This window comes from Dermochelys coriacea, chromosome 1 (genome assembly GCF_009764565.3).
Source record: "Dermochelys coriacea isolate rDerCor1 chromosome 1, rDerCor1.pri.v4, whole genome shotgun sequence".
Classification (NCBI taxonomy): domain Eukaryota; kingdom Metazoa; phylum Chordata; order Testudines; family Dermochelyidae; genus Dermochelys; species Dermochelys coriacea.
In genome coordinates, this window is record NC_050068.2 from 80038028 (window position 1) to 80063556 (window position 25529).

The window sequence follows — 25529 nt, forward strand, 5'->3', positions numbered from 1 at the left end:
CCCAATGACAACTACACTGGCATTTTCGTCTAGGATGAACGGTTGCTGGAGTTGGGGATTGGCCAGTATTAGTGGGGAACAGGAACTTTTGCTTTGTTTCCAGAAGGCATCTTGTGGCATGAAGTAGTCCACTCAAAAGTCCACCCTTTCTCTGCCAGTTTGTGCAGTGGCAAAATCAGCAGTAATTCTCCAGTAGTATGAAGCCAAGCCAATGGAACTGTGCAACTCAGTGACAGTACATGGCACCAGCCGAGACTGGATGGTTTCCACCTTTTCAGGGTTTGTCCCTGTGCGTTTAGAGCACGTGCCCCGGTAATATACTTCATCTCAAAAAAAAATGCATTTTGCTGGTTTCACCTTTAAGTTTGCTTGGCAGAGCCTCTCAAGCACAGCTCCCAACTTCTGCAGGTACTCCTCACATGACCTCTTGGTGACAATGATATCATCAAGATATACCAGGTAGGACCTGCCCTACAGGTCTGCCAGCATCACATCCATCAACCTTTGGAACATTCCAGGAGCATTACAGAGTCCAAAAGTCATTAAACCCAAAAGAGACCCTGTTTGGTGGTGAATGTTGTCTTCTGTCAGTCATCAGGGTGCACCTCTACTTGCCAGAAGCCACAGGCCAGGCCCAGGGTACAGAACCAGCTGATCTTTGCAGGCAAGTCTAGTCCTAAGAAGGAAATCTGCATCTCTCATTTTAATATCATTCAATCGTCTATATTCCACACCTGCTTTTGTCGCTTGGCCTTTCTTCCTTACCAAGACTATAAGTGTATCCCCTGGGCTCATGGATGATGCCTGTCTATACCATCTGTTGCAGTTGTTCACTGAACTCCACTTGGTGATGGATTGGGGTCCTCTGTGGCCACAGTCTCACAGGTCTGGCTTCACCAGTCTCAGCCTGGAGCTGTATCAACCCTGTGCACCACAGGTTGTTATCCCCAGTGGAAAAGATATCAAGGTAACTTCCCAATAGGTTCTGGGCTGCTTGCAGATGCCCAGGGGACAGACTCCTCTTCGTCAGTTCTACCTCTTGCATGAGATCTTTTCTTTCCCATGTTTGTTTCACTCCCATGTTTAGTCTGTCTCAGTGACTCCTTCTTTCCCCAGTGCCTTGCTGTACTGCTAGTACTTCAGGTGCCACCTCTGGTTACATAGTCACATCCATGTGGGAAGGTACCAAACCCTGTGCCCGGGTACATGACTCAGGGTTCCATTGTCTATTGGCAACTCTTATGGGAAACAGCATTTCACACTTTTGCCTTTGATCTGGGCCACCAGGAAACTATGTTGACCTAATGGTGGGGGTTCCAGCATGCCTTCCAGCATTCTGTTGGGTTTCCCTTCACCTGTCCTGAAATGACCATTTAACTCCTTAGGGTCACATTCCTCTCCATGGTGACCTCACACATCTCTGTTTTGCTCACATCAGGTGTCACGGCAAACTGTCTCTTCTTGGCAATACAGAGGCCTCTCTTGAAGCTGAGATCAATCTCATATTGTCTGAGGAAATTAGTCCTGATTAGGGCTTCCTGGAAGGCTCCTTTTGTTACCAGGAACTCATAGGCTAAATGGAGGTTGTCCAGAGAAATTTTTATTTGCCATATTCCCATGATCTTGAGCTGAGTTTGGTTTACAGCTTGGAACATCCCATTGAAAGGTCTCCCCCTTCCTCTGATCTCCCTTGGTGGCTCTTTCCCATAATTGTGTGTGTGCAATGGAAATGTTTGTCCCAGAGTCTACCAGAATTGTACATCAATCTTTCCGGTGATGTAATATTTGTGCCAGACGTCAATGACAGTTACTGTCTTGTTTGGACCTACTGGTCTGCAAGTGAGGACCTGGCCCTTGGCCCCTGCCTTTGGTAGTTTCCTTTCTTCCAGGAGCTACCATGCTGTGGGTATTCCCACTGGAAGGGGCCTGCACTGTGACATCTCAGACATTGTAGATCTCCCCTCCCATGGGACAATTGTAGGCCAACATTTTTATGGCTGACATAGAACAATGCTTCCTCAGCTCTCGTCCCCTAATGCTCCTACTCTACTTGCACTACATTGATGGCATCTTCATCATCTGGACTCATGGAAAAGAAGCCCTTGAGAAATTCCACCATGATTTCAACAGTCGGAGAACACTTCAATCTCTCTGGTCACTCAATTACAGACCTAAGAGTGGCTATTCTTCAACAAAAAAACTTCAAAAACAGACTCTAACGAGAGACTGCTGAATTGGAATTAATTTGCAAACTAGATACAATGAACTTAGGCTTGAATAGAGACTGGGAGTGGATGGGTCATTACACAAACTAAAACTATTTCCCCATGTTATTTCGCCCCACACCCCGCACTGTTCCTCAGACGTTCTTGTCAACTGCTGGAAATGGCCCACTTTGATTATCACCACAAAAGGTTTTCTTCCTCCTCCCACCCCTTCCTGCTGGTAATAGCTCATCTTAAGTGATCACTCTCCTTACAGTGTATATGATAAAACCCATTGTTTCATGTTCTCTGTGTGTGTATATAAATCTCCCCACTGTATTTTCCACTGAATGCATCTGATTAAATGAGCTGTAGCTCACGAAAGCTTATGCTCAAATAAATTTTAGTCTCTAAGGTGCCACAAGTACTCCTTTTCTTTTTGCAAATACAGACTAATACGGCTGCTACTCTGAAACCTGTCAAATAAAAGTCACAGGGATGGAGGATGGGTGTTCCTATATAGTGGTGAGGATCTGTTTAAGTATCCTAGATGTCATTTGTTCTCTTCTTCCATTGTTTAAAGACAGACCTAAATAGACTCAGTCAGAAGTCCTTATCTTTTCTCAAAAAGAAAAGGAGTACTTGTGGCACCTTAGAGACTAACACATTTATTTGAGCATAAGCTTTCATGAGCTACAGCTCACTGAACTGTAGCTCACAAAAGCAGTAATGTTGGCATCACTCCCCAACCCACCTGACCCCCGGCCAGCATCTCTTCTAGTGGGTGTTACCAGATGTAACTACATTTGAAGTACATATCCATAGTCAGTATTTATAACTTCAGATACAAAAATGATACATGAAGACAAATAGGACAATCATATTCAGCAAATCATAACTTTTCCAATGACACCTTACACAACCCGTCTTGCATAAAACACATCATAATTATGTTATAATCATATCGTAATAATATCACTATGAAGAATATAGGGTGCAGCGTCACACTAGGTATCTCAAATTGGGGACACAATTTAGTGGATATTTTGGCTATAATCTCTGTGCCTCAGTTCACCATCTGTAAAGTGGGGATTATAGTACCCCTCACCTCACTTCATCGTGGGAATATTGTTTCCTTTGTGAAGATAGATAGATCAATGTTTGTAAAACACTCAGATACTATAGTGATAAGCACCACAGAAAAACTCAAAAGGAAGTTAATAATTCTATCATTAGCATTAAGGGCATGTCTACACTAGCGAGCTTAAAGCAGCACAGCCGTACCAATGCAGCTGTGCCTCTGTAAGATCACTCCTGTAGCTACTCCATGCCAAAGGGAGAGAGTTCTCGCATAGACATAACAACAGCACCTCCACGAGCAGTGGTAGCTATGTCATAGGGAGAAGCTCTCCTGCTGTGTACACTACCACTTATGCAGGCGAAACTTGTGTCACTCGGGGGGGGGGGTGTTTTTTCACACCCCTGAGAGACATACATTTTGCCGACATAAATGGTAGTGTAGACATGGCCTAAGATAAATACATAAAATAACCAGACTTGGAACATACCCTCACGCCATATTGAATTTGCCTTTCTAAACTATGGGTTTATGAACATGAACATTTAGTTCACAGCAAGCGGAGCTGTGAATCTACTCTAATCTGCCGCACTCTAACTGTCTGTGTGGACCCTGTTGACTCACATTACCAGTTCGTTAATGCACTTTGATTTAGTCCTCTTTGTTAACGCATTTTGATCTAGTCCAGTTTCAAACTTTGAATGCACATCAGCAGGATCCATGCAGACAGTCAGTGGCAGGTTAGGTTTACACCCCAGTTTGCAGCCTTAAGTATACTTAGTCCTGCCTTAGCGTGAGTGTGTGGGGTGGAGTGGACTAAACTCTCAAGGTGCCTTCCAGCCCTACATTTCTGTGATTCTATGAAACGTTCACATGATTTGGGAATATTCTTCAAGATTGTTGAAGTTGTTAAAATGGCCTATTCATTTTTACCTGTTATGGATTTGGCTTTTTAGTACGTGAAATAAATTTGAATCACAGGAATCAGAAACTAAAGTACTAGGATGTCTGAAATAATTATTTTAATGCATTGGGCTCTCATATATCAAGTAAGTACCAGTCTGAAAAGGAGACAATAATTTCTTAGGATTGTTTCCTTTATGAAATGAGAGTCCACAAGAGACTGTGATAGAATAATCATTCTGGCTCTGAGCTGAGTGTTAATAATCTCTTCAGTGTTACATTTATATTGAGAGCATGACATTCTACTTGTGTTGTACATAAAGGTGATTATATTAAGTTTTAAAGAACTGCTGATGAATTAAATATAGATAGATAGATCAGGCCATACTCTCTCTCTTTCTATATATACATATATAAAATAAACTCTTCTGATGCCTGAATTCAGGTGTGACACAGTGTTTGTTATATCTAAAATTACTATCATGAATGTGGTTGACATCACAAACAGTGTATAGTGTGGCGTCATTGAATGAACCAAGCATAATGCTGATGTAAATGATCTACCATACTGGGACACAAACCTGAAATCCCTTAATCACATGATTAGTCCAAACAATGCTGCTTGTGAGTAGGAAATTGAGATTGGGCCTTTTAACACCTAGGGATGGAAAATTATTTTTTCCAGATTATCTAGTGCTATAGCTTGGGGGATTCAAATATAATGATAAACCACAAAGCTTTATACGAAAAAATGTAAGAGTTCAGATGATGATTGTTATCTCTTGTTGATGTTGCAGCACCCAGAACAAAGATCTTGGCAGATGCGTGAAATAGGAATCTGTTCGGTTTGGAAATTGCAAATACGTTTCAAACCCAAATATTTACATATCAGTTTGAATTCTACTTAGCCCCTGCCCAGACCTTTGTTCTGGGTGCTGTTGCTTCTACAACCATTCAGAATGCTGATTCTAAATTATGGGACCAACATGTACAGAGATAGCCATATCCTATCTTTTTTTGGGGAGGGGGTTATCAGCTGTTTCAGTGGAAATGGAAAACCCTGAACCCAGGTCTTGGCAGGCAAGTTAAGAAAGGACTGACTTTCCAATATTTAGTTTTAATATATATGTAGATTTGAAGATTGCGCATATCCTCTTAATGACTTCAAATTTTATTTAATATTTAATTTTTGTACTTACAAATGCTTTGCCATTCACCCTTAATATTTGCCTGTATATCACAGGGCTGCTGAATGTGTTATAAATCACTAGGTATTAAAGGGATCAGTCTTGCAAAACCTTATGCAGAGTCATTTGGACTTTTCATGTGAGTAAGGGGCTTAGTACAGCAGCTCACAAACCAGCATCGTATACAGGAGGTCAGACTAGATGATCACAATGATCCCTTTTGGCCTCGGGATCTATGAATCAATGATCAGTGATTCATATGAAGCCACACTCTATTATTTCAGGCCTGATCCAAATCACACTGAAGACCATAGGAGTCTTTCCATCCATTTCAGTGGGCTTTGGATCAGGCCCTCTGATCTGGTCAGTGGCAGTTATATCCCAGTTACGATGGGAGCTGCGGGAAACGGCGCAGGCCACAGGGACATGCTGGCTGCCACTTCCCACAGCTCCCATTGGCTGGGAACGGTGAACTGCGGCCACTAGGAGCTCCAGGGGGCCGTGCCTGCAGACGGTTAATATAAACAAAATGTCTCATGGCCCCCCAGAGGATTACCCTGATGGACCACGTGTCAAAGGCTGCCGACCCCTGGCTCAGCACCTCGATGCATACTGCTATTCACTCCCTGTTAGTGTGAACTGCAGGACAATGCCAATGCCCTAAGACTATGTTGCTTATAAAATAGGTGGACTTTATTTGTTAGGGTGATGGATTCATATGATCCTTTATGAAATTATTCTTCTAAGATCTGTTTGAAAATTGTTGGATGTCAGATATGCAGCATTAGTGAGACAAGGTGGATGAAGTAAGACAAGCTTTCAAGCTACACAGAGCTCTTCTTCTGGTCTGGGAAACTAACTCAAAGTGCCACTGCTAAATACAAGATTTGAACAGAAGTTGGTCCAATAAAAGATATCACCTCACCCATCTTGTTTCTCTAATATCCTGGGACCAACACAGCTACAGCTACTTTGCAAACAAGATATGCAGCATCTCTGTTTTCATTTGCAATAAATGGCCCAGCATTTGTCACGTAGTGGCAAAATATGACGGTCTGATAGCAACACTAAACACTGGCAGGTACAGGAAAAACAGAGGCCCCTTTTTATGCAGTAATGCATATCTTGATGCTTTGGCAACTGTCTGTCTCCTTGAGCTTGTGGGGATAAAAATGAATGTGTAAAAGGATAATGTCCGTTTTTATGCCAATTGGTCTTTCAGGCTTTACTTCTACACCTACTTCACTGAGCTGGTTGCAAGTGAATTGTTTGAGGTAATTTACTTTTTTATACCTTCATCTTAAAAAAAAGACCCCTGGCTTCATTGTCATTTTAACATTTGCTTCCAGAAACTACTTTTTTTGTTTCTGCCTCATTTCTACTCAAAGTTATTAAAAAACAAAAACAAATCAAAAGTAGTGGTCTAAACTGCTTGCATTATTATGCATTTTCTTTTTTCCAAAGGGTTTTTAGCCACATCAAGAGAATAGCCAGAAATCTTGTTTAAAGATAATCTTGCTTATATTATATTTTCCAAATCCTTGATAGCGTTTAAAAAAATGTTCCCTAAAATACGTCCTGCTTTCTTTTGTTTGACCTTGAGTGGCTTCTTAAGCTCTTCTGTGCTGCATTACCTGATCCCCATTTTTACCCATATTGCTTAAACCTGTCTACTTTTGAAATAAATTCAGGCTTTGTCAATTCAGGGTGGGGGATCTAGGAAAAACTGAGCATTATTGCTTGTGAGAACTTGCAGTACTACTAAAAATCTTTCTGAGATCAGATCTTGTAACTTGATATACTTTAGTCAAACACACTTTATTGGACTCAAGACAGGAGTGACTGGATGAAATTCAAAAGCCCTGTGTTATACAGGAGGTCCCTTCTGGCCTTACAATCTATGAAACTTGATTTTCCCACCTCATATTGGTATCATCATTCAACATGGAGGAGGAGCATAGGGACAGAACACTACATGAATGATGCAAGCTTTCTATAGTCAACATCAGAAATGAAGCTGCATCACTATTATCATTTAGCTTGCCATGGGATAGCGTTTAACCTGTCTGCAGAAAGCATGACAGATATACTCTCCTGTTTTTCACTATACTTTCTTATTGATAACAGGAACCTTGAAGCAGAGTACATCTAAAATAGTGGATCCTTTGAGAAAAACTGTTGTAAATAATTTTTAAAATATCATCTTGCAGAAAGGGGAAAATGTTAATTTAAAAGTAATGACTGATGCCTTTATTTTAATGAGAACATTACTGTCAGGTCTGGTTAATCTAGGCTTGGTTTATCTGTTTACATGACAATTTCATCATAGAGGTCTGATCTTTCAGATAGGGACCTTCCTCTTTCTCCCTATCTGGGGAAGCTGATTCCTGAGTTCAGGAAAAGGAAGCCCACAAATCCCATCCCACAAACAGGAGAGATTTCACCTTCATGAGCAGGTATATAAGAGGGTGGAAAACAGACAGCACCTCACCTTATCCCTTCAGTTCAGATACAAATATATAGGAGAGTGGATGTCTCTGGACAGGGAGTCCAACCCTTCACTGTGGGAAAAGATCTAGAATGGGAATTCTACCCAGGGATTCCCGTACTCCAGGAAGGATGAGAGGGAAGCAAGTGGAAGAAGTTGGGGGGAGGGGTGTTAGGACAGTGGGAACCTCATGAATGAAATGTAGAGGAGAGCACAGGAAAGACAAACCCCAGCACTGACTCACTCAACATCCCCAGTGCCTGGCTTGCCCATCCTTTCTCTCCCGTCCCACTCACACTCACCCAAAGTCACACTGTGCAGCCTCATGGTCTTGGGTAGGTGGGATGGATGTTTGGGTGCCTGATTGAAAAGGGACAGGTGGAAGATTGGGAACAGGGCTTGAGAAGTTTGAGGAGGCTCAGAGAATAGAGACTGGGGGTGGTAGTTCCCCTGGTGTAAGAGCTTATGGGAGTAAAGGGAGGCCCCTGGGCTCAGATCCTCAAAGGTATTTAGGTTCCTAACTCCCATTGGACTTGGGCCCTAGTGCCCTCTTCCACCTGACAGTTCCACACAGGAGCTGAGTATACTCTGGTCCTTTCAGTGTTAAGAATAATTTTTATTTTACTAAATGGAAAGCATGTGACCTCTCCCATATGTCTGATATTTTAACCCTAATATTTTGCACATTAAATAAACATTGGAGAGAGTGTATTTTTAATAGGCAGTAGCTGAGGTTACAGCTAACATCTGGGGCTTAAGGAGTGGCTTATACCAGAGGAATGTAATAGTGCTTGGTGGATTTATATAGAGATGTATAAATAACCAGATTACCTAAATTGTAGGCAGGCAAACCGCATAGCTGGCTGCATAATTAAAAAATACTAATACCAGCAGTAACCATTTCTGGACTGGGGTCTTAGTACATCTCTGCAACAAGCTCATGGTTTTGAGGCCAAAAATACAGCAGATTATATGGCAATGTACAATACTTTGACATTTGGTTTAAAAATAACGTGAGGTTTGGACAGAGAAGGTTTCTGCGTAAAAATATTAACCCCAAAGCTCCACTCTGAAGACAAATCCTCATTTTCTTTCTTGTTACCAGTTCCTAATATACGATGAAGTGGGATTTTGCACCACATTTTTTGTGCATGTGTCACCTGCTGAACCAGCTGCAAACAGCAGATCTTTTGTCATCTCGAGCATTTTACTTTTGGTTATGCACAATTATGAACTGATATTTTTCTCCTGTCTTCCATATTTAGTAATTGCTATTTTCCCCCAAAAGGGAGCGTGAAGAAAGATAATTGTGCTTGCTTGAGACATTATGCACAAAAGCACTTAGCTATTTTTTCTTGTTAATGATAACCTGCCTTCCTCTTATGGGAGTATGTCTAAAAGGGATAATTCAGGGCTAAGGATTGGTTATCCATATGGAACTCACATGAGCTTGGACCAGCAGATACTGGCTCACTTATATTTTCAGAGAACATTTGACTGTAGCACACAGTATAAGCAAGCTGATTAAACAATATACTGTGCAACAGTCTGTGTACTGCCCAGACATGGGTAAGAAATGTAGATTTGTGTGCGTGTGTATGCAGAAAATCAGACGTTCTGAATTTGATTCTCAGGTACAATGTGATTCTTTTGTGCTATTCCAACAGTGCATAGCATCTGAAAAGCTAATATAACAGGATACTCAGGTACTCCCCTGAGTCTCAGGAAGTATAGAGCCATAGTAGTCCCTGGGTTAGGATATGGTCAGTTATTCCTGGTTACCTCAATGATCTTGAGACTCACTGGGTAGCCAGGCTGTAATCTGATGGGTTATCTCACCAGTCCAGACAGAAGCCAGTGCCATATCTGAGTCCCTGCCTCAGGGCACAATTTATCGTTTAGAACACAAAACTCACGCTAATCAGAAAAACACAGCAATTCCAATGACCAAAATGGGCTGCTGTCTCCAGAGACTTTTCTACAGGCCTCTCTCAGCCCCAGGAAATGTAACATACCTTTGTCTTGGATTTCCCTACTGAATCATGACTGGCAAGTAGCCCTTAGCCCTTTCCTGGATTTTTTTCCCTGACACACAAACATAAATAACAAATCCAGGAGGGTGCACTGGTTAAAATCATGAACAATAACAATTTTTAAAAGACAGCACCAGTGTCCTAAAGACTGTGTGGAAAAAGGCACAATGGGCAGCTCCCAGGCAACAGCAAGAGGAAGTATGGTGTTCATTAATCACTTAGGCCCAGGTCCACAAAGGGAGTTAGACATTGTGATCCTGAGTGTCATGGAGCCTAACTTTTTAGGCACCTAGAAAATCACAGGAACAATGCTGTGATCTACAAAGTTTGAGTTAAAACATCTTGGCTCTTCTACAATGAATGGGAAAAAACTGCGATTCACAAAGCCAGCATGCTATGCAGGGAGCCAACTATGCTAGCCAATGGGAGATGGTGACCAGAGGGGTGTGTGCTAAGCCCCACCCACCACCCAGAGATAGGTGCCTAAGTCCAGGTTGCAGGGAGGCACTTAGTTCAGCTTGTGATCCACAGACCAGGGGAAGATAGGCATTTGGTCACCTAAGTCACATGCAGGGCCCAAAACAAAATGGCAAGGGAGAGGTTTTCCCTGATAAGCTTTGCCCCAGAAGTTAGGGTACTTACCAGTGATGTAGTGTAGGAGACACCTGGTACAAGTCTATTTTCTCCTGAGGGGGAGAAAGGATTTAAGCAGGGGTCTTGTACCTCACAGGTGAGTGCCCTAACCACTCACCTATAGACTGTTCTGGTGCTCCTTCAATCTGTCCTACTGAACTTGTTCCACTTTAATTAATGAACTGAATAATTAAATATTAATTGGACCAGAGAGAGCAAGAATGGCTTTATAGCCTACTGGTTATGTCACTCACTTGAGAGGTGGCAGATCCCAGTTAAATCCCTTCTTCCCCTCAGGTGGAGAAGGGACTTGAATCGGCGGAGGGCAATCTTCCACATCCTATCCACTAGGCTAAAGTCTAGCCCTCCTCCTTCTGCCCCCCACCAGACATTTGTGTGAACTTGCCTAAGATGGCCTAGCTGGTAGGCAGCCTCTGAGCATGCCTAGTGGATGGGGCCTCCCACACATGAATTAAGTGCCCCAATTTGTGAATTGTTCTGAGGCTTAGGTGGGAGAAAGGAGTCCAGATGCCCATTTCAAGGCAGCCGTGCATGTGCTCAGGTGGAAAGATTGGCACTTGGGTGCCTAGAGTGAGACAGCAGTCCACAAGCCCAGATGCAAAAACACAGGTGCAAAGTGAGTGTAGGTGTCTACAGCCAAGCATGAGTTTTGTGGATTGCATTGGGGGGTTAAAAACAGGACTTGGGCACCTAGGAAACTTTGTGGATTGCACCCTGAGTGCTTAAGGAGTTTTCAAGGGTTCTGGGTTGCTCTGTGTCTAGTTCCTAATGGCTGTGCATAACCATAGCTTCCCAGTGTCCCATCCAGACTCTGTGTCTGGTAAGCTCAGCTCTTAAAGGCACAGTCTCCAAGACCACATCTTCCCTTCCAAATCAAAACTTAATAACAATAACACTTAAAACCACCATTAATTTAACACACAATTACGAATACTTATAACAAACCCAATAACTAAACTTACTAAGAATGCTAAGTTAGTCTTTGGGAGGCCCTGCACCATTGCTTGAACCTGTGGGAGTCCCCTAGATCATGAGCACTACTGTTGTCAGGAGGCAGCAGTTCCACTTGTTCTGGTCGTTCTATAACTTGGGGCTCTGTTGGCTCAACCTGCTTAGATTATTGCCTGTCTGAGACCTTCTTGGCCAAGCCAGCCAATTCACCCATCTCTCCCTCCCTTCGGGGAAGTGGAGCAGGTGTCACCTTTCTCTGTGTCCATCTGGAATGACAACTTCAGATGACCACAGGGCAACCTCTTGGGGCACTATAGCCGTTTGTGACCATAGTTTCCCATCATAGAGACACACCGTGACATTTTTATGAAGTGGTGGCAGCTACCTGGATCCCAGATCATACCAATTTTTTTTTGTTTTGCCTTATCTGTCTCTTTGTTTATCTGCAAGTCCCCAGTGACTCTGACATCAGTTTCTAACAGTGCAGGCAGGCTTGTTTTCAGTTTTACGAAACTGAAATGTCAGCAGGTGAGAATGCATGCTTCACTGGTGCTGTTGTGAAATTTAACAGTGCTATATATGGATCAGCGTCAGACACTGCATTCTTTTTTTCAGTATTTTTTTTTTTTAGTATTTTGACATTGTTTTTCACCAGTCAGTTGGATCGAAGGTAATGGGGACTACCAATTGCATGTCTAAATCTGTACTTCCGTGCAAACTATTTAAATGCATGCCCAAACTGCAGCCCATTCTCAAACATTACTATGACACATATACCATATTCCAGTAAAAATAGATTTGATGTGTACAGTCACCTGTTTTACTGGGGTGTCTTCTGGTAAGACTATCTGAGGAAAGTGAAAATAATAGTCTAGGACAACTGTATAGTCCCCCTCTCCATCACCATAAACAAGCAACATCTTTTTCCAACATTAACAAATCTATGCCGACCTGGCTGTAGCGGGCATTTTTTTCTGTATCATCAGCTCTTTCATCTGTATTCTTTTGAGAGCTTTCCTATCCCATGGAAAATGTTTTCACATACTTCCTCAGTTGTTTTGGTCCCCTGCCCATCCAATGAGTGCACCTTCTTGATTAGACTAAGGGTATGACTTTTTTAACCCAATAATGGGCAGTCTTTTCCCATGGTACTATCCAAAGTGTGTGTATTATTTACCCATACATTTAGTTCTTATATGCTGTTAGTCAGGATATAGTGAGGATAAGCTCACCACTGTAAGCCCTGAGTTTCATTCAGTTAGTCTGCAGTACCTGGGCCTTTTCTTTTAATGTAATAACACTGTTTCTGGCAGCCCAATGGATTGCGCACCAGGATCCAACTTCAAAATAACGTGCTCCATTTGCTTTCAGATTGATAGTCCAATCATCTTCTGCTGCAATATTGGCCATCGCTCCTGTGAAGAATTCTTCATAGCTAGTGGTGCTGTCAATGTCTTCTTTGTCCACATTGGGTATGTCTATACTGAAATTAGACCCCATCGCTGGCCCATGCCAGCTGCCTTGGGATTGCGGGGCTCGGACTAAGGGGCTGTTTAATTACGGTGTAGACATTCAAGCTTGGGCTTGCCTGCAGCCCTGGCTTTAGGACCCTGCAAAGTGGGAGGGTCCCAGAGTTTGGCTACAGTCTGAGCCCAAAGTCTACATGGTGATTAAACAGCCCCTTACCCAAGTTCCACAAGCTGGAGTCAGCTGGCACAGGCCAGCAGTGGGTTTTAATTGCAGTATAGACATACCCATTGTGCACAGTCTACTGGTGCTCTAAACTCTTGCAAAGTGATGTAATCCATTGCATTTCTTGCATCTTTTCCTATATAGCTGGCATTATCTTAGCCTGTGTTTGTTGCCACAGAGTGTGAAGCGCCACGTGCTGTTTTTTTTGGACTCCAACTTTCAACTCCTTTCAGCATGCCTTTCTGCCTCAGATCTCTCTTTTTGTCTTATTTTGGATTCTCTGTCATATCTACAGAGTCCGGGTACTGTCCACCCTATGTAAGCTTTATTCTAGACTGGTTGACTTCCTTTGCTTGGGAAATTCTAATGGTTTTGTCAAGGGTTAATTCTGGGTCTTCCAATAGTCCCACTCTGAATTTTTTGTCCCAGATCCCAATCGCAATTTGGTCATTTGAATCAGGGACTCATTTAACCCCCCAGAATTGCATAATTGACTCCTCAGCCTCAGATAAGTCACTAACTCTTCTATGGTTTATATACTGTCTATTTAAAAACATCTCTCATTTTTACACAGAGTGCAGTACTCCTCAGATTTCTGTAATACTGTTTCACAGTTCTCCTCCTCTCCCTGAGTTACTGAAATCTGTTAAAACACATCAAATGCCTCAGAACCAACTATTATCAGAAATAAGGCTACCCTCTTAGTGTCTTTCTTTTTTGCTGACACCCATTTCTTGCAGATACAGAATGAAGCATTGTTTAAGCTGCAATGTATTGAAAACTGTGTTAAAATTGTAAATCTGTCACTTTAAATTCTCAGGGGGTTGCCTGGTCCTGTTTGCAGGCAAGGGGCTCTGTAGGGAAGCATGCCATCAGATTTGGTCAGCAGACAGACAGCCAATACTAAGGTGAGGTGAACTGCACCTCTCTTTTTTAGGGAGCAGCCTGCTTTGACTATCTCTGTTTTTGTTGGTGTTATTGTTCTGAGTCCTAAGAAATAAAGTAGTGTTACAATTCAACCTTCCAGCTAGAGTGTTTATATTTTTATCTAACTTCTGATACCATATGGTGGTCAGTGATCATTCAGTACTTGAGGTGCTTGCAAGTTTGTTCTGTATCCATATCCAACTGGCTGTGCATAACAAGAGATGCAACCAGAATTTTCTTCAGGAAAGGGCCCAGGTTTCCTGCCAAATAGCAGGGGTCACAGCATGCCTTATATTACCAATTTCCTTGTCAGCAGGAATTCCTTTTCAGCAGCAGCAATTTCCTTCCCGCTTTACACATATTGCATTCCAAGAGGTGGGCATATGGGGGTCCCTCTTCCTCCCCTTCACATTGCTACATACATCCTCACCAAGCCACCATATCTCCTGCAGGAGAGGGCCCAAAAGCAGAAGAGGTAGAGGAGAGCAGTATGAGGAGATGGCAGCCTGAAGTTCTGAACAGCACAGAGCTAAATCTAGGAACTTTTCCTTCTCCCGTTCCATTGGGAAGACCAGGACAGTGAAATTTATAGTAGTTCTGGTCTATGTCAAGAGGACGGGGGGGGGGGACTTGGGTCCCTTGGGTCCACTCCCTTTGTTGCACCCCTGATCACAGCAATAAGAGCTTCACAGCACCCTGCCTAGACTCTGTGTCTGCAATGCTCAGTCCTTAAAGATACAGATCCCAGGAAGGCAAGCTACTTAGCCCAGCTGAGGCAGTGAAAAGCAGCCAGAAAACTGCCCTAAAGGGGCAGCCAAGAATTTCCTCAACATAGAGGAAACTTCAGGTGATGCAAAGCCTCTGTAACTGGTTCTACATCATCTGCCTCCCACCACTTCTGCAAAGAGGGCATGTTGGGAAGCAGTGAGGGGCAGGGAAGGGAGAGCCATGTCAGAGCACACAGTTCTCCACCTAATTCTTGGCTCCGCTAATCAGAGGATGCCGCAGAATAATTGAGAGTAGCCCAGAAACTACTCTAAATTATGCCAGGAGCTGTTTCAGTTTCAACTGACCTAAGAGCGTGGGGGGTGGGGGGTATGAAAGACAGCTTAAAGTCACCTGCCTCTCCATCCTAACTGCACTAAGTACTGAGCCCAGTGTCTACCTCTGAGTACACAGGGGCCATGATCTTGAAATATACTGTTTATATAGGCACAATGTATTGCAGCCTATACCCCTTCCACCCCACAGGTAGGAGCAATTGTTCTACATATTTCTTTTTTCTTTATAGGTTTTAAGAAAAAATATATACACTCTTAACACCATTTTCAAAATCAAACTAAGATCACATCTGGTCACATCACACTTCAGCATCTGATTCAGACCATATTGATTCTCTGGCATTATGGCTACATTTAAAAATAAATATAACTATGATTAATACAGTGTAATAGCTACAGTGAGTTCCTAATCATAGGTCAAAAATTTTGGCTGATATACAAAATATAAAACTCCAATTGATAGAAATATATATTTTAGAACTGTACCCCAGAAATACTAGTTGTTTGTCTAATGGCAGCCAAGTATTATATTTCAGAATATTACAATTATTTATACATTAATGCATTTAGACAGTTACACTGTCTACTGACTACGGCTCTTTCAGATATCTTGTTTTGTTACATAATGTTTTCGCCATGACTGTCTGCATCATTGGAGAAAGGGGTTCAGCATTATAAGTCACATCATGTTGTCTCTGAAACATGGACTCTGCGGACCAAATTCTTACCTAGTTTAACTCTGATGAAATCAGTGGGTTATAGAATAATCTCAAATGGATTTACCTAACAAATCTATTTCTTTGGTTTAGCTGCAGGGTCACTTGCCTGAGAATGTTGGGAACAGGTTGCCTCTGTCACTTCTCCCTGCAAATTAATTATTTGGCATACATGTCTGTTTCATTCACTGAGGTACGTAGAGGCCCCAGTGGGACCATGTATACATAAGAAATGTTTCAGGGGTGATTTCACTACCTGTTTATTCATATCAAATAAAAAAGGGAATAATCACACCCTAAGAAAACAATTTTTTCTTGCTTCAACAACTGCTTCATTCACCTTTAGGAATAACCTTCATGGATTAGTGAAAAGAAATGACTTGTTCAATTTGGAAATCAGAAAAGAAAAGCAGTGACTGTGTCAAAATGTCATCTGCCAGGGATGACCTTGTAATTAAATGAGTAGAAATGGCTGAATTTGCAAAGAAGGTATGAGCAGCAGGAAAGAATAAAGCTATTATTGCACAATACTTGAGCACCATGAGTCTGATCCAAGGCCTACTGAAGTCAACAGGACTCTTTCCACTGACTTCAATCGGCTTTGGATCAGGCCCTATGTCAACAGATTTTTTTGAAACTCTGGTGCAAGCGCTAAACCATATAATTGAATATTAAGAATCAGATTGATCTGTGGGTTTGGGATGGATGGTTTGAACTCAGAGGTATACAAAGCTTGTCCTTATAAAGGATTTTCTGCTGGTACGGCACCTCTAATTTACAGATGTTTCATGGTGCATTTAACATACAGGTTTCCTAGGTAATATGATGCAGAACACCATTTGTATGATTTTAACTGCATTTTCAAAGGACTGAAGTTTATAGTAGTCAATCTTCTAAAACTAAACCTGCAACTGTAGTTCTATAGTTCTTTCATTTTATTATGTCAGTGTGATTAGCAGTGGTCTCAGTTACTGATCTTATTCAGTGCTGTGACGTGATACTGGATGTGGACACCAGCCCATTGGTAGTACTGTATACAGTGTTTGATTTCTAGCAGTAGGGCCAAATTCAGATCAGTTGTAAGCAGGCACAAGTATACTGACTTCAGTGGCATTCTGCCACCTTATTCCAGGGCTATATTTGGCCCATAGTTTCTCATTCCCTGAGCTTTCATGGGCTAGTACTGCACTCTAATATGCCATCATTATGTATTAAGCCCAAGTTCTAGTGAAGGATTTTACTCTGTGACCTTCTGGCTCAGCAGTATGAGTGCCACACACTGAGAGTTTAATGCAAAGCACATTGAAGTCAATGAAAAGACTCTTGTTTCCTCCAGTGGGTTTTGGATCAGGACTTGAATCATAATGACATACATGAGATGGGGAATATTTCTATCTTGGACACCCGCTATCCTTTGGAAGCTCAACAGTCTGATCCAAAATGAGTTTAAGGAATTCAGCAGGAGGGTAGTGACTAACCAGGAAGGACTCCATGCTACAGGAGTGCCCTCATTGTCTCCTGTTATACAAGTAATTCTTATATTATATACCAGTGGTCTCAGTGAACCACAGACTGCTAGTAATGGATGCTGATGAAAAAAAGGAAAATCATAGACATGATTTTGTTCACTTTGCGTGCTTCAAGGGAAAAAGGATGCTCAGAATTCTCACCAGTATAACGGACAATATGAAATTCACACTTGATGACAACTTTCCGGCACAGGAATCTCTCTACAATGCTATGATGGGCTGACCCTCCAGAGCAGGAAGGAGGTGAAGATCTATCTAGAGACACCTGCCAGTAGTATCAAAGCTGGAGGAATAGATCTCCTTTTTGGGGGGACTGGGGTGAGAAGGAAAGAATTATTATTATTATTTGTATTACTGTTGTGCTTTGGAGCCCCAATCATGGCCCAGGACCCCACTGTGCTAGCACTGTGTGAACACAGAATCCGGTTTCTGTGCCGTACTCCCCTGATGGATGAATCTTGGAAGTGAAGCAGAGAGGGCATGAGAGTTATGCTGAGCAGCGAAACGTAGAAAGAACACTTCATTTTGTTCTTCATTCCTTTGTACTAAAGACACATCTCAGGAAAGCAGTGGGTTTTGGCCCTACGTTGAATATGTGGTTTGTGTTTTAGCACACAGGACACAGAGAGCCTGCTGATACAGTAGCTGCTGAGGAAAAAGAGGGGGCATTGAAACAGTCACATAGAGGATACAGATATTTCCTAATCTCAGCCCTGCAGCACAGCAAAGGAGAGCACTTAATGCAATCAGAAAGGAATTCCAGGATGAAGGTATCTTGATATCAAGTTTGTTCCCTGTAAAGCTCCAGGTAATTCATGCTGTTCTGGGGCTTGGCCTGAGTAAACAAATGTCAGCAGTCCATTAAGGTAGTGACAGCACAAGATGAACAATCTAGTAAATGAGCTCTCAGTGGTAGATTAAATAAATAACTTCATCAGTTGCAGTAGTTAAAGGATTCAGGGCGTGACTCTATCCGGCCTTGTGCCAGTGCAGGCGGGGAAGAGAGAGGACATAAGGATTCCTTCTTCTTCTCTCCTTCCCTTCCATTCCCTTGCACAGGGACCCAACACATCTGCAATCCTGGCACTCCCCTAAGATCAAGGACTGTGAGGCTAGGTCTGCCAGTAGCAGTGGGCTTCTGAAAAGAGATGAGGAGCAATTGCCCATCACCCTCCTTCCTCACCCTCCACCAGTGCTGGCACCACATTAAGGGGAGCACAGACTGCGCCTTTTCAAAATGTAGCAATGCAGGTAGAGCCGGGTAAAATTTTTTGGACAATTTATTCATCAGAAAATGCAGTTTGGATCGATCCAAAACTATTTGTGAATTGGACACAAATTCCACTAATAGATAAAATTTTGGGGGCTACAGTCACAAAAATGTGTGTGTGTGTAGGGAGACCTCCTTATAACTTTTAGCTTAGCAGTTTGGACGTTTACCTGGGTTCAATTCTCCCTTCTGCCTGAGGGGGAGCAGGGATTTGAAATTGGCTCTTCCACCTCCCAGGAACAGACTATGGAGCATTCAAGGGAAAGGCTCTCCAATCTCTCCTGTTGAAGCTGTCCCACTTTGTATAAATAGGGCCCTATCAAATTCACGGCTATGAAAACTGTGTCACGGACCATGAAATCTGCTCTCCCCCGTGAAATCTGGCTAGTGTGTGTGTAGGGGGGGTGGAGGGGTCGTGGTATTGCCACCCTTATTTCTGTGCTGCCTTCAGAGCTGGGTGACTTGAGAATGGAAAGCAGCAGCTCCTGGCCGGGCACCCAGCTTTGAAGGTAGCACCATCGTCAGCAGCAGCACAGAAGTGAGGTGTTGTATGGGGGGAGGGATCACTTTTTCCAGGGGGTAGGGCTGGCCTTATGGGTGGGTAATGTGGACAACTGCCCAGGGCACCATGTGGGGGGGGGAGAGAACACAATGGTCACCCTTTTCCCCGCACACACAGCCAGCCCAAGGCTTCTTTAAGCCCCAAGTGCTGGTCCTGGAGTTGGGGAGAGGCAGGGCTGGGGGCGCCCTAGCCAGGGGCGCTTACCTTGCACCAGGCTCTAGCTGCTACTCCCAGCTGGGGAGGGATAGGACTTTCTATTCCCTTGCATGGGCCACTCCCAGGGCCAGGTCAGACCCTCTTCTGGGAACTGCCCCTGGCTGCCGGAAGCTCTGTGACTGCTGGCTGGGAGCACAGCTCTGAAGGCAACCCCACCACCAACAGCAGCACTGAAGTAAGGGTGGCAATATCGCATCCCCCCTCCAGTAGCCTTGCGACTACCCCATTCAACCCCCTTTTGGGTTGGGACCCCTACAGTTACTACATTGTGAAATTTCAGATTTAAATATCTGAAACCATGAAATTTAAGATTTTTAAAATCCTATGTTCATGAAATTGATCAAAATGGACTGAGAATTTGGTAGGTTCCTATGTATAAATAATTAATTGATTGGTGCATGGGCTTGACATCATGTCTTTTACATCTCATTGAGAGCTCTAACCAATGGGCTGTCGCCTGACACTCACTCCATCTCTAGCTCACTGACTATTCAAATGTCATTGGCATCTGGGCGCACAATAGCACAGCCAAGAGGCAGGAAGTCTGAGAACTGTTTAGTAAGAGAAATGCAGGGACAAACTGGGCAGTTATCCTCATTCGAACCAAATACTCTGTAGCTGAGAGTGAGGAAAGGTAACTCATAATATGCATGCATGTGCAGTCACCTAATTCAGCAGAGCAACAATATGTGCACAAGAACAATTCAATCCACTTGACCTAGACAATCATTCAGAAAGATGAACAAGGTTATTACTGAAGTGTAGACCATAAAGTAATATAGGAAAAAAATTCATTCAGTGGGTGAATGCATAAAACAACCTGAAGGGATGCCAACATTTTACAAGAGCCTTTACAGAAAATGGTTAGTACATTTGCAGCTGACCGGCTTTATAAGAAAGAGACAGTTAATAGAGCACCTTAAGAAAGAGATAATGTAGTCTATCAAAACCAAACATTTGGGACCACAGAATAGCTTTTAGATTAGTCCTGTTAAGGCTTCACTGTTATGGAATGGGAATGATTTTATCACATGAAGATGCCTGGGAAAGTTCAGGCTTGGTGGACAGTGATGAACTCGCATCTGTTTTGAAAGAAGCCTGATACTGAGAACTAGACATCCTGCCCTAACCTGAACTGTCAGGGTCCTCTTTCAGTGCTGAGATGAATACTACCCAAAAAATCAGCTGTGCTCATAAAGAGAGAAAAGGCTTCACTTCTCTATGCCTTCTTTTCTGCAACAGATTATAGGTCTGAGGGAACCTCAAGTATTCAAGCACTTAGAGGTGCGGGAAGGAGGCACCTTTGTATAAATAAAGGATCAGATGTCTTTCATGCTGTTGCCTTTCATAAGCATTACGTTCAGTTTCAAGAGATAAAAATATATATTTTGTTCTATGTATTGCCAGGCAAGAGGGAGAGAAACCATTCAGCTGTGCAGTGGTGCACTGAGAATCAGACTACTCATTATTCTTACTGTTACAGACCCAGGAAATGAGAGACCTAGAGTTGCTGCAGGCAGGAGAGTGTGTAGTTAGGTGGCAAAAGAGGACAATTGGCTCCCCACAGAAAAGCACTCATGTCTTCTGTTACTTCATCCAACAGGTGGTAGCTCTCTGGGGGAGAATATTCAGCTGTTTTCAGTGTGCTTAGCAATTAATCAACATTTCTATAAGGTGATAATTCGGAGAGGTAACAAAAATAGTTAAAATGCATCAAATTACTCCATCATATAGTGCTTTATATTAAAGCTATAGTAGGTGTGGGATTGATTTGTTCAATGCTTTTTCTTCCTAGAGGAAAATTCTTGGCCAGCTGATGAAACACCTAGTTTCATAGGATGATAGTTTATGCAATAGCCTCAATTAGAAATAAGTGTCACTCTAGATTTAGATAAACCCAATCCTTTCCCACTGAAACTGATGGAAAAGCCCCCCGTTGATTTAAATATGAGTGGGAGGAAGCCCTTATGTTTGTAGTGGGGAGCTGGGAGTAAATTATGGCACCTACTGACTTCTCAGTATTCTGTTGTGGTTGTTCTTTCTGGCTAGAATAACAGAACACATAAGTCTACCTACCTAAAATAAAGTGACTCTGAGACTGTTGCCTGAGAATCTGCTAGATGGAATGTTTTATGACATTCTTCTCCTGTGCTGCATAATGGCAGTACTACAGCTTGCCTGCACCTTATACATTCATTAAACACTTTGGTGAGTGAAGGAAATTGAGCTAGGTATTTATGGTGTTCCTGGGTGACTTTATTAAAAAAAATCAATGTTTGTAAGTAATCTGAGCCGACAGGAAGAATTTTGACAGGTTATTTAAGATAGCATTGAATGTTTGCATTGAAATGACTTTAATTCAGTTGCCTAAAGTTTTATAGCTGTTCCACAAAGGCTTTTAATGCAGTGGGACCATTGACTTTTCAAACATATTTCTTTTTTTTAAAAAACTAGTAAAGCAGTTTAAAATTTGACCATCTTTCCTGCATCAAAAGAAGGGCAGTGAAATGCCTTCATACTGCATGCAAACTCATGATATGGCAAAAATTTAAGATGTATTAAAAACAAAGAAACAACAGTTCGCTTCTATATGTGACCGTTAAGCAATAATGAGAAATGATAAAGAAATCTCTAAACAAGTCATGGGGAAGGAATGTGGTTTGAGCATTGGCCTGCTAAACCCAGGGTTGTGAATTCAATCCTTGAGAGGGCCATTTAGAGATCTGGGGCAAAAATTGGTGATTGGTCTTGCTTTGAGCAGGGGTTGGACTAGATGACCTCCTGAGGTCCCTTCCAACCTTGATATTCTATGCATAGGAAGAAATCAGAGAGGCAAATAAATTCAACTCACTGTTCTTGTTCTAAGACATTTCCTGGTGTTATACCATCAAGTGCACTACCTTGAGTCATTGCTTTAATAATACGTCTCAGGAAATGCACCCAGTGTTGGATTCCTCTCTCCCTTTCATGGGAAGTCTTTACATCTTCTCTATGCATATTCATTTCTTGCATGAATGGAATTCATATCAGACATAGCCTTTCATTTACACAGACTAAGTGTGGTGTACTCAGCTATCTGGAGACAAGCAACCCCCAAAGTGGCTCTTGCAGACATTTCTTGAAAAAAAGTTTTTGATTCCCTTCAGGACAGCTGGTCCCACTGACAAAAGTGAATCCCAGAGACACTGATGATGGCAGGAAGAAAGGGTTGGAAATAAAAGAAGAAGCTGCAAAGAGAGATGAAGGCACGAATACTGGGAACTTCTGCTATGCTTTTTGCTGCATAATTTTCAAGTAGGACTCAGGAAGGAGGCCCAGAGGAGTTTCTTGCAGATTACTTAATGCAATTAATGATAGCAGAATTTAGCCCTTAATTTTTCAGTCTTTTACACCGCATAGTATAATTGTAACCTCCTTGTTACTGCATTTGAAGGAGGAATTTTTAGCTCTAGACCATGCATAGTGGTTTGTGGCTGAAAATATATATGTTTAACATTAGCAGCTGCAGACGCATCTGCTTTGGCTTTTTTGGAAAACCATTTATTCCAAAGTAGTTAACTAACGTTCCAAACACAACACATTTTCTAGATGTTTCACCATGTGTTATACATTAGAAAAAAGAAAAGGCCCTTTTGATCTCATGCAGTATGGTAATCAACAGCAAGAAATGGAGCCCTAAGATTTAACAACCTTTAGGAATTCTTGCATATAAGATTATACACTTATTTTGTAAAGAGACAGTCTGCTTTGAGCTTTAGCCTCCCCTTCCCACAATCATTACATCATTCATGTGCTTAGCTCTTAGGCCATTTGTGCTGATATTGCTTTCTGTCAGTAATCTGTGAACAGAGCTCCCTCATAATTAAGGTCTGCCATTTCAGTGTAGTTCAAATTGAACACTTTACATTCATTTTTTGAAGTTACCTCTAGATTGTTTGAATTTCTTTGAAAAAGAGCATAATTAGGAACACCAGACTGTAACGTGAATTTGCCAAAAATAATTGTGCTGCCAGATTGTCTGATTTCACAGATTTTTAAGACACAGAGAAATCATAATTATTCTCTAGTCTGACTTTCTATAGGGCACAGGTCATAGAACGTCACCCAGAAATTGCTGCAGTGAATGAAATTATTCTTCTTTATTATCAGGTAAAATCTACTGAGTCCCATAGCTTGTGGTTGCACTGGACCATATATTTTAGAGCAGCGGTGGGCAACCTACAACCTGTGGGCCGCACGTGGCCCATTAGGGTAATCCACTGGCAGGCCACGAGATAGTTTGTTTACCTTGCCTGTCCACAGGCATGGTTGCCTGCGGCTCCCAGTGGCCGCAGTTCCCCGTTCCCAGCCAATGGGAGCTGTGGGAAGCAGCACGGGGGAATCTTTGGTAGAAGGCATCAAGGTGTGGCAAGGTCAGTTGCAGGGTTTCTGTGGAGGCTAGTAAGACTTCGGAAGCATGAATGAGGACAGCAATGTTAAGCCCTGGGTTTTACCAGTTCTAACTCTTTTTGGGGAAGTGGAGTTAGACAAGTCATCTTGGTAATCAGCAATGCAGATTTACTCTGACAGGGCCCCCATATTGCATTGGAGAGAAGTTGCTAGAACTCTGTTGCCTCCGATGCACCGTTCTTCAGACTCTGCCTTCCACTTGGTTTGAACTTTGGCTTTAAGGGTCCAGAATTCTGCTCACTATTACACAGCTGTAACACCATTGATTGTTGTGCAATTACTCAGCATTTAAATCGGTGTAACTGAGAGCAGAATGTGGGCCAAGCTGGTTGTGGATGGTGCACTTCCAAACATGATCCAGTACCACAATGAAGGATACTCTGAACTATTTTGATGCATCTTGATCTTTTACTTGGAGTACATAGCTACCACCCTGCACTCTTAGGCCTCACATGAATGGCTGTACTCTCTACAGTCCCATACATCAAGAAAAAAAATCCCCAAATTAGTGAATCAAATGTTTTTATTGAAAGGGCTGGTTACAGGTAGCACTAACAAGAAACCTGTGGCAGTAGTATCCTAGCATCTCACTAGAAAACAAAGTTGAGGAAGAGCAATGAGACAATGCATGGAAGTCTTCCCTCATATTTTCTGCTATATGCCTAAAGAGAGCTCTTCCCTCTCTGGGGCACTAAATCACTTTAAAAATCTCTTTTGTATGCAGAACCAATCTCTGGATTCTTCTCTGGCTTCCATGCTCTGGATCTCTTCTTCCAAATAGGTCCCTTCTGGAGTGAAAAGTACAATCACTCATTAAATAGGTTTGATTCTGAATCCAATGTTTTGCATTTCTAGCATAGAGTCACTTTAAGACTGAAGTGCTGACATGAAGGAATTTTACTCTAAGGACCCCACAATCAATTTTTTTGCTAAATCTAGGGAGGATGTTACTTTTTGCCTAAAAGAAAGAAGATGCAGAGGTAAAGTGATTTTAGTTTTCTTACTAGAAGAATTATAACTTTTAAATAAGTATGGAACTAAACTAAGACTATAACATCAGGTAAATCAATTTCTGAACTCCAGCTGTACTCTGGAAACAAGAATTAATTTAATTCCTTGTTCTAAGAGAAATAATTGCTCATGACCCTATTGTAACCCATTCAGAGCTCCCGTGAGAAATCAAGTAAAATCTCATGACAAGTGTGAAATTACCCCAGAGTAACTGCAGAAATAATAGAATTTAAGGGTCCTTGCATCACAGTCCCTCACATGCCAGAGAAGTTATTGGTAATGGGGACCTCTCACAGGATGCCTCCCTTGCTACTTGGTGAACCTCACGGCCTAGCCAGTTCAGATGGTATCCCAATCCCAATCCCAATTCCCCCCCCCCACAAGCCTGTTTATCTTTCACCGAGGTGTGCATTTATTTCCCTCTTATATACCTACTGTAATACTTGTGAAACACCGGTTTACAGCACAGTAGGGTTCCCTCACTCCCCAGCCCAGGCTCACTCTGAGCTTCTTGTGATCTGCCCTGTGCTTCCTGTTTCCTCCCCGTATATTTTCCCCCAGTTACTTCATTAACCCAATGATTGTCACCTTGGTGCTC

At 42.4% G+C, this 25529-nt stretch overlaps 1 long non-coding RNA gene across 1 annotated transcript in view; it reads left to right on the forward strand.

The window, feature by feature from the left end:
* LOC122457969 overlaps positions 1–25192 on the forward strand; it is a 31942-nt gene extending 6750 nt beyond the window's left edge. The window contains exon 3 of the long non-coding RNA XR_006277764.1: positions 24645–25192. This is a non-coding gene — a long non-coding RNA (uncharacterized LOC122457969). The remainder of the gene's footprint in view (positions 1–24644) is intronic.
* Positions 25193–25529: the final 337 nt, after the last annotated feature.